The sequence below is a fragment of the Choristoneura fumiferana genome, chromosome 18, assembly GCF_025370935.1.
Source record: "Choristoneura fumiferana chromosome 18, NRCan_CFum_1, whole genome shotgun sequence".
Taxonomy (NCBI): domain Eukaryota; kingdom Metazoa; phylum Arthropoda; class Insecta; order Lepidoptera; family Tortricidae; genus Choristoneura; species Choristoneura fumiferana.
The window spans coordinates 2036888-2046404 of NC_133489.1; the positions used below are offsets into that span (position 1 = coordinate 2036888).

General features: G+C 36.6%; 1 long non-coding RNA gene across 1 annotated transcript; it reads left to right on the plus strand.

Annotated features, from left to right (window-relative positions):
* The first annotated feature begins 772 nt into the window (after positions 1 to 772).
* Positions 773 to 9027, plus strand: LOC141438250 (uncharacterized). The gene is made up of 3 exons (XR_012452464.1): positions 773 to 1705; positions 2538 to 2633; positions 7093 to 9027. It is a non-coding gene; the product is annotated as an uncharacterized lncRNA (long non-coding RNA).
* The last annotated feature ends 490 nt before the right edge of the window (positions 9028 to 9517 follow it).

Consider the following 9517-nt stretch of genomic DNA (forward strand, 5'->3'; position numbering starts at 1 on the left):
CGGCCGACCTCTTCGTCTTCGTCTAAGTTGGATCTGTTCAAGCTAAATATAGTGGTCAGCGACTTCGAGTGTATCGTTCCCAACGATAACTGGCACGGGTGAGACATGGACGTTTGACATGATTTTAGTCTTGTTCGCGTGCATTTTAAGACCCACCTGTTAGGAGACGATACTGACTGAGGTCACTGAACATGGTATTGAGCTCTTCCAGCAAAACAGCAAAACGAAGGTTGGTGATGTACTCGCCGTTGATGTTTGTTGGTGAAGAGCTTGAAAACGTCTTCCAACGCATTAGTTAACAGTTTCGGAGAAATAACGTCTCCCTGTCTGACACCTCGCTGCAGCTGGTTTACAGACTACTTAGAAGATACTACGTATAGATGGATTGGTTGTGTGCTCTCGTCCTGCAACCGGATCAACGTAGTGGCGTTACTGTACAAGTCCCATAATACATCGATATATCTATAGTCAATATGGTAACGTTAAGAGACTGCAATACAGCCCAGGTTTCGATTGAGACGAAGGCTTTCTCATAGTCCACAAATTATATATTATATATTGGTCCTTGCTATTTTCCATTAGGCATGCGGTAGACAGAGAAGCATAAAGTAGGCACGACTAATTATGCCTAATCGTCACTTTTGTATGGCAGAGAAGCTTCTGTACTTGTACTATTACTTATTCTATGTTGATACCTGGTGAAACCATCTGCAAATTTTTGAATTTGCCGCGGTTTTTGGAGGTTCATCTTTCATTAGCCCAGCAGGGCTACTACGAAACTCGTAATTCGGAGTTCGTGTCGTGCGGTCCCTCTCGCTCTCGTATTAAATAGTGTAAGTGTCAGAGGGACAGCACGACACGAACTTCGAGTTTCGAGTTTCGTAGTAGCCCAGCAGGCCAGACTATTTCGAGGTGTTTTTTTTTACAACTTTGTGATTTTGTGACTCGATTTTTTTTTATTACGCTCATATCGTCAGATCTTAGTCAGATTATTGAAATGTATACTTTTCTCCATGTAATTAACTTACATACCTACCTTGTCTTAATCTGATGCGGTCGAGTTTTTCTAAGGGTTGTTTTTTTAATTAAGGATTAAGGGTTCATATGGTAGGGGTACATTACAGGGTGCAAGAATTTCCCCTATATGGTTTTCTGACGCGCTTAAAACGCAAAACCCCTTCATGGGCTCCCTACTATTGGCAGTAGTGGTTGCTAACCTAAAGCGACCGGTTGCCAAAAACAAAAAAATTGAAGTTGGTGGTGAACTGACAGCGTGACAGTGAGTGACAGCGTTAGCGAAGCGAAACGACCACAAACATAAACATAACCTCTACGTTCGAGTTCTCGTGTTTCTTTCTGGATATAATCTCGATCTTACGACTGTTGCTTATTCACGTCGGGCCCTTGATATTGCCTACTTTGACGACGACACTCGCTTTTGACTGGATTCGATTTTGAAAGCTACTACGACCCACGGAACTGAAACTGGACCTTGAAATCAGCCGATATGAGTTTGGACGATGAAGGCTATCAACCACGGACAAACAAAATATGTTTCATTCCGGCATGCACTAATACCAGTGTGAAGAAACCTGGTCTGAAATTCTTTTGCATTAGAAAAGAACTGACAGAAAATTGGTGCCAACTGGTGGGTCGGAACTGCCCTAAGAAAAAAAAACTTCTTTGTTGTGAAGATCATTTAAACGTAAGTTACTTGTTTTAAAGTCTATGATATATCAAGACCACTACTTTATATGATCCATATTGTAACAACAAGTACAGTCAAGTCTCAAGTGCAATAAATATTTATACATTACCAAGACGTCAAAAATATTCCCGTGTGGTGTCGGGTTAGAATAACACCTCTCCATTTCTTCCATGGATGTCGTAAGAGGCGACTGAGGACATAGGTTAAGGTACACCGTAGGCGACAGGCTAGCAACCTGTCACTATTGTACCGTTTTTGTCAAACTTAAGACCTAAAATTGCTAAAAGTGGCTCCGAAGCGGTAACGTTTTGTGTGCTCTGCCAACCCCATTTGGGAATACAGGTGTGATTTTTATGTATGTATGTATGTCAAAAATATCTATACAACTATGCTACTAAACATAAGGTTGACTTACATAATTTGATGCTATGGCCGTATATATATTTTTGCATTCGACTGTACCATACCTAGGTATTGTAATAAACATCTAGGTTAGGGTTGCCATAAGTGTGGGGACTCGGACCGGGACAAAGAAAAAGTAGTAAAGGTTTAGAAAAAAAAACCGGCCAAGAGCGTGTCGGACACGCCCGAAATAGGGTTAAAGAAAAAGTAGTAAAGGTTTAGAAAAAAAAACCGGACAAGAGCGTGTTGGACACGCCCAAAACTATGTTAAAAAAATTGTATCGTAATAACCACTCACATGCTTTGAATTTTCAGTTGAACTCTATTCATTAACAAAATAAGAGCAAAATAAGAACAAAAAGCATTTGAGTGCCTAGACATCATATTTTTATCTTGATTGTAATTATTTAAAAAATAATTTTTACAGGTGAAAGAGGATTTACAAAACTATGAGAATTATCTGGCTGGCGCTAGGGCAAGGCTTAAATTGAGTGCCACTCTGAAAAATATACCTACACCGCGAGTAAGTAACAATCCATTTTTAAATTTTCGAGTCTAGCTCTTTTTGCGTAGTGTTGCTGAAAAATTTATGGTTTTTCAATCAATAGCTTTAATTGGTGAAAGGCCATAATCAAATACCATAAACGGGACTTATCACGCTATTTTTACACGAGTAATATTTACCTACTCGTGACCACAGCAACTGTAACGTTGCCGAAACGTCGAGGTAAATATTACTCGTGTAAAAATAGCGTGATAAGTCCCGTTTATGGTATTTTGACTATGAGTGAGAATCACGTAAGTATAAAACGTTAAAGGCCATAATGTCATATAATATCGATAGCCCTATCAATAGTCCAGAATTAGGTGAACCAACTTGACAGTTCATTACACACAAATGTTGCCACAGTTACACCATTGCTGTAATATCGATATAAAAAAAATATTGATGTTAGAGAAAACTTAATACAAAATAATAATAAAAGAAATCTTTTATTTGAAGGATTTCGAAAAAAATGTTGAACATCGGGGAAGACGCCATCCGCCATTTTGTTTTATTGACATTTCATATATCTCATTCGACTTAACTGCCATCGGCTTGCTTGGAATGGGTGACACTCTTTCCCGGCCCGGATAATACCGGGATGGAAATACCGACCCTGTTTTTCGTGTGCACGCCCATAGAAGCTCCTGTCAGTTTCTATGGGCGTGTACACAAAAAACAGGGCCGGTATTTCCATGTCGGTGTTATCCGGGCCGGGAAAGAGTGTCAGCCCTTGGAACTGTTTCCGTTATTGTGAAATTTTCGTTACATTATTATTTGTTGTTACCCTTTTTGTCGTTTTCAGGCCTAAAGCTATGGAAATAAGGTCCAAAAGTGATAAACATTTTCATTCCGCGTCTACACAAGGTTATATCAATAAAGGGCCATGGGCAGAAATGTCCCCACCTACCAACAGAAACGGAACATGTTTCATTTAACGTTTAATAGATCTTGGCAACCTGATGATTTTACCATGACGAGGATTGCCCTATGTATGGGTTTTTTTGCTCATTTCATTGAGTTACAGGAAGAAGGTTACAGAAACATTATGTTACTAACAATATGACAACCTTTTTGAACATGATCATTTAATATAATGTGACGATCGATACGTACGACCGGTACGACCGTACGATACATTATGACGACCGGATAGCTAAGTGGTTAGAGAACCTGACTACGAAGCTTGAGGTCCCGGGTTCGATTCCCGGCCGGGGCAGATATTTGTATGAATAATATGAATGCTTGTTGTCTTGGATGTTTAATATATATTTAAGTATGTATTTATCTATATAAGTATGTTTATCCGTTGCCTAGTATCCATAGTGCAAGCTTTGCTTAGTTCGGGACTAGATCGATTGGTGTCAAGTGTCTAATGAAAAAAAAAAAAATTACCTTATAGGTAAAACTAAAAGATACCCCAAACATGGGGCGATCCTTGTCATAGTAAAAAATCATCAGGTTGCCAAGATATATTAAATGAGACATGTTTCATTTCTGTTGGTGGGTGGACAGTGCCCATACAAATTGGCCTATTGTCCTTTGTATCGTCATATTCCTATGCCTATTTATTTTTGCTATGTCTGGTAACATTTTCAGTTGTCAATCTAGTTCGCCTCATTTTGGACTTGAGTATAATAATGCATAAACTACAGATACTAACAATAGTATTGAATAGAAAATTAGGAAAACTATCGATAGAATCGATATTTTTGTACAATCGATAGTGACCTCTATTTCAATACTAACGATTAGTATAACGTCGATGCTACTGCAACACCGCGTAAGTAGCTTTTTCCATAAGGTATAATTTTGACTGTCAGAACAGTACTAACATTGTACTGTTCTGACAATGAAACTTGTACCTTATTGAAAATGCTAGTAATGCGATATTGCAATAGCGACGACGAAGCAAGATTGCAAAATATTAAGTCGAGTGGCAGAATAGCATTTATTAGCCCACTCTACGAACAAAATTACCTATTACTGCATACATTTTGACGATCAGATTTTTTGCTGATCAGTATGTCATTGGATAACTGGATACAAAATGCTATTCTGCCACACCTTTATATCTTGCAATCTTGCTTATGTAAAAAATATTATGGGTAAGCTCAGCTGTTTATAAAAACCAAATTATTAAAATGGGTAAGTAATATATGTGTAGATGTAACTGGATACTATTGAAATAACGGTAACAATAGATAGGTCATTCGTCGTCAATACTGATACTATTCGATCGTGTTGTTGATTACCAATATAATGTGGCGTTATCTGGGAAAAGGTACCTTGTTGTCGGTATTGAGTTATTGATATCCCCATAATCTACATACATTTAGCTATCGAACCATGTAAGAAACATGCATGTAGGTTTAACAGATATTTTTTTAAAAAATGTTGAAGCTCAAAAGCCAGAAAAGGTGATTATGAGAAAATCGAATTCAAACTTATACACCCAATAAAAGTATGTTATTGTTGGAAGTTACATAGATGACATGCTATTTGAGGAGTAGATTGTACGGGCTTTCAGGTTTCAAGAACAATTTTGTAATTGGACAACGATTTTCCTATAGTTTACCTTGCCAAAGTGCATAAAGTAAAAAAAAGGTTGATGGTTTTTTTTTTTTTTTCTATTTATAGTATATTTCCATTGGATTTTATCGAAGGAAAAAATATTATGCGTAAATGGACACTAAATAAGAACTACTCCGTTTTGAATTAACGTTGTTTATTATATAAAAAAAAATAACAAAAATAACTTTGTTGTTTACAAATTTAATTAAGCAGTCAAAATCAACAAACTTTTATATTTAGTACGCTAAAACATAGCCAAATAAGACCAAATTAACTCAACAAATCTTAAAAAACTAGTTTTTTCAGTCTCAAAATTCAAGGTAAAGTTTAGTAAAAAGTTGGTACAATCACTATATATTTTCTAAAAGGTACCTTATCGACGGTGGTAAAATATTTAGTGATTATGAAGTGATATCATTTGAAAACGACTAATAACTTACGATTAATTTTAATAGTCTTAATTTAAGAATACTGTAGTATTAAAACTCTTACCAAAAACCTATAATTTTGTCTCAACACACTAAATGATTAACGTATTTGAAAAGGTACCTTATTGTCGGACGTAAAATGTTTAGTGACATAGTTAAGAATAAGATCTAAAAAAATGCTTTTGATTTGTAGTTGTCACTATTAATCGTTATTATATTACTATAAATCAACCTCTAAAGACCAGCAGGTGGTAGGACCTTGTGCAAGGTCCGCCCGGATTGCTACCACCATCTTGCTCGCTAATCCTGCCGTGAATAGCAGTGCTTGCATTGTTGTGTTTCGTCGTGGAGAGTAAGACAGCCGGTGAAATTACTGTCATTTGAGGTATCCCATCTTAGGCCTCTAGGTTGGCAACGCATCTGCAATCCCCCTGGTGATGCAGGTGTCTAAGGGCGGTGGTAATCTCTTACCATCAGGTGACCCACTTGCTCGTTTGCCATCCAGTCGAATAAAAAAAAGACAAATTGGCGTAAATCGTCAATAAGGGGCTTATCACACTAGCGATTCGCGGGAGAGTTGAAAGCGAGGCAAGCGTGCAGTGAATTCGCTGCGAGCGTATAACGATTTCGCCGCAAGCTCGCAACGATGTCGCTGCTGCGAGCGCATGGCGAGTTCGGTGCTTTAGCCCCAAAAACGCCATATTGTAGACTTTCGTATAATAAATAGGGCGTCTTCGGCGCTAACGCAGCGAACTCGCAGCGACATCGTTGCGCACTCGCGGCGATATCGTTTCATTCTCGCGGTGAAATCGTTACGCGCTCGAAGCGAACTCGCTGCGCGCTCACCTCGCTTTCAACTCGCCCTCAAATCGCTAGTGTAATAAGGGCCTAACTGGCTACCGCCTAAGGGTGGCCAGTTATTGATGATTTACCTTACTCTAATTAAACGCATTTTATGATGATTCTTGACGTTTTTTACGCGCCGACAAGCACCGCAATGAGCCCGCGTGGGAACTAATGCCCAAGCTCTCTCATTCTGAGAGGAGGCCTGTGCCCAGCAGTGGGACGTATAGCTAGGATGATGATGATGATGATGACTCGTCGACAAAGTACCGACGTCCGACACGTCTTCCAAACCGATACCGAGCGCACAGAAAGCATTCAAGAGCGGCACCGACACTAAGGTACCTTTTTTACTAAACTTTAAGGGATGTTTTGCCTCATAAAAAATCGATTTAAAAAATTGTGTCTCTGTCAAATTAAAATTTAGACCCTGCTTATTAATATAGAGTAAAAAAAGAAAAAATGATTTTTTTCGACATTTTACTTCAAGCGCGATTATCTCGGAAACTAGAACCGACAACAAGGTACCTTTTACCAGATAACGCCACTAATATGAACATGAAATAATGTCCATCTTTGAATTTATGTTTTAGGTTGCGGTTGACTTTGGTATAGTCAAACTAAAATCAAAAAAGAAAAGTGATAATTCAAGTGACACTAAGTATGCGGGTAAACATGGAAGAAACCATCTAATGGCGAAGATAGCAAGTAAACCTAAAATTTATCTAGGTTTGCCGAAAAACTATGTGTGGGCAATAGATTTACTTGCAAAAGAAAGTTCATGCTTGCCACTTGATATTATTATAACATTATTTAAAATAAAAACTAATGACACTTTTATTCAAATGAGTGATGAATTTGAAATACCAAGGTGTACTATAAGGCTATTATTTGAAGAAAATGTCTATATGTTAGCCACATTCTTGCAAAATATTGTTTATCTGCCAAGTTTATATGAAATTAAGAAAAACTTGCCACTGATGTTAAGAATGAAATACTCCAAGGTCCAAATGATTATAGACTGCTTTGAGATCCAAATAGAAAAACCCAGTAAAGCTTTTAGACGAGCGCAGACTAGATCGCAAAATAAATCTTGCAATACCGTAAAATATTTGATAGCATGTACTGCAGTTGGCTTTATTGCATTCATATCCAAAGGTTATGGTGGAAGAATATCAGATAAAGCCATCGCCTGCAAGAGCGGCTTAATTGATATTGTTCCTCCGAATGCCGTAATTATGGCCGGCAGAGGTTTTAAAGAAATTGAATGTTTGTTGAGCACCAAAAATGTAAAGCTTCTTTGCCCACCAAGCGTTCGATCGTACAGTAAATTAACAAAAGAAGACGTAATTAAAACTAATGAAATATCTCCTCTTAGTGCTAACATTGAAAGGGTGATAAAAAAAGTACAAGAGTTTCACATGTTGAAACCACATGCAGTGGTGAACCATAAACATCTAAAATATTTAGACGAGATTGTCACAATTGCATGTGGTTTAATAAATCTGCAAAACCCCGTACTAAACGCTGATTGGCAAATAGAGTAGATTGTTAAACAAGGGAATAAAAGAACAAATATCACACGAGATAACTTGTCACCTTATCATCATATTGGTTTTTCCCGAGTTAAATACTGCTTTTCATTTCGACTTCAAGGAAAGTAGAAAATGTATATATATGTAAGTAAATGAAAAAAGATGTGCTAAATAAAAAAAATCGGTTACTAAAATTAATAGAAAAAAATTACAATTCATAAATGATAGTCACTTTTTTAAACCTAGGTCGAAGGTCAATGCGGTTTTTGTAAAATATTTCAGTAGACTATTGTTAAGCAAAAATTAATTTAACAAAATTGCTATATTGTTTTGTTATTATTATATTTCTTTAATATTATTGTTTATTACAGAAAAACGGTAGATGAAGTAGGTATTTTAGTCAATTTTTCTGTAATATATTTAAGTAAGTTACCAAATTGAACCAACGAGTTAAGCTGTATACAGAATGCTTCTCTGGCCATTAATATTAACGAGATTAACTTTGATATTTTTCATATCATAATTTAAAAACGATAAAAAACTTTTCCTATTTAGTTAAAAACAGAAACGTCTTCCTATAAAATAGCTTAAGAGGCAGTGGTAAAGAACATTCTGCAAGAAACAGAACGTTTATAATATTGTTAACTCAAGAAAGTTACTGGAAATTATTTATAGTTTTTTGATCGCCAGTTTGGATTAAAATGTGATGACCTTTAATCATATAAGAATAGTTAACTTTTCACAACTAAAGCACTGCACCAAATTTGATGAAATTTGGAATGGAAAAAGCTTGAACTTTATAGCAGAAACTATGAGTAGAATATTTTTAAATGGAATGAGAGCGGATGAGTCCACGAAACAGTTATTAAATTATGTATATATATAAATTAAATTAATATTATGTAGAGAATTACGTATTAATATTGTGTTATTTTTTAAGTACATTACGTATTAATCTACTTACAAAGTAAACAAAATTATGACTTCGTCTTATTACTTCTTTTATTCATCATCATCATCATCATCATTATTACGACTTCACAAAAAATGTTTAGAACCCCTTCTTCTGTGACCTTCTAGAGTCCAATGTTATCCTGAATGGACTATAGATAGGGATAAAATCTTGAAATAACAACCGCTGGGCTTAGAGTCATGTAATTTGGTATGTAGGCTGCTGGACGTCTGGAATAACACATATGCTACTTTTTATCCCGATATTCCCACGGGATAGGGATAAAATCTCGAAATAACAATCGCTGGGCTTAGAGTCATGAAATTTGGTACGTATAGCTGGACATCTGGAATAACACATAGGCAACTTTTTATCCCGATATTCCCACGGATAGGGATAAAATCTCGAAATAACAATCGCTGGGGTTAGAGTCATGAAATTGGGTACGTATGGCTGGACATCTGGAATAACACATAGGCTACTTTTTATCCCGATATTCCCACGGATAGGGATAAGATCTTGAAATAACAG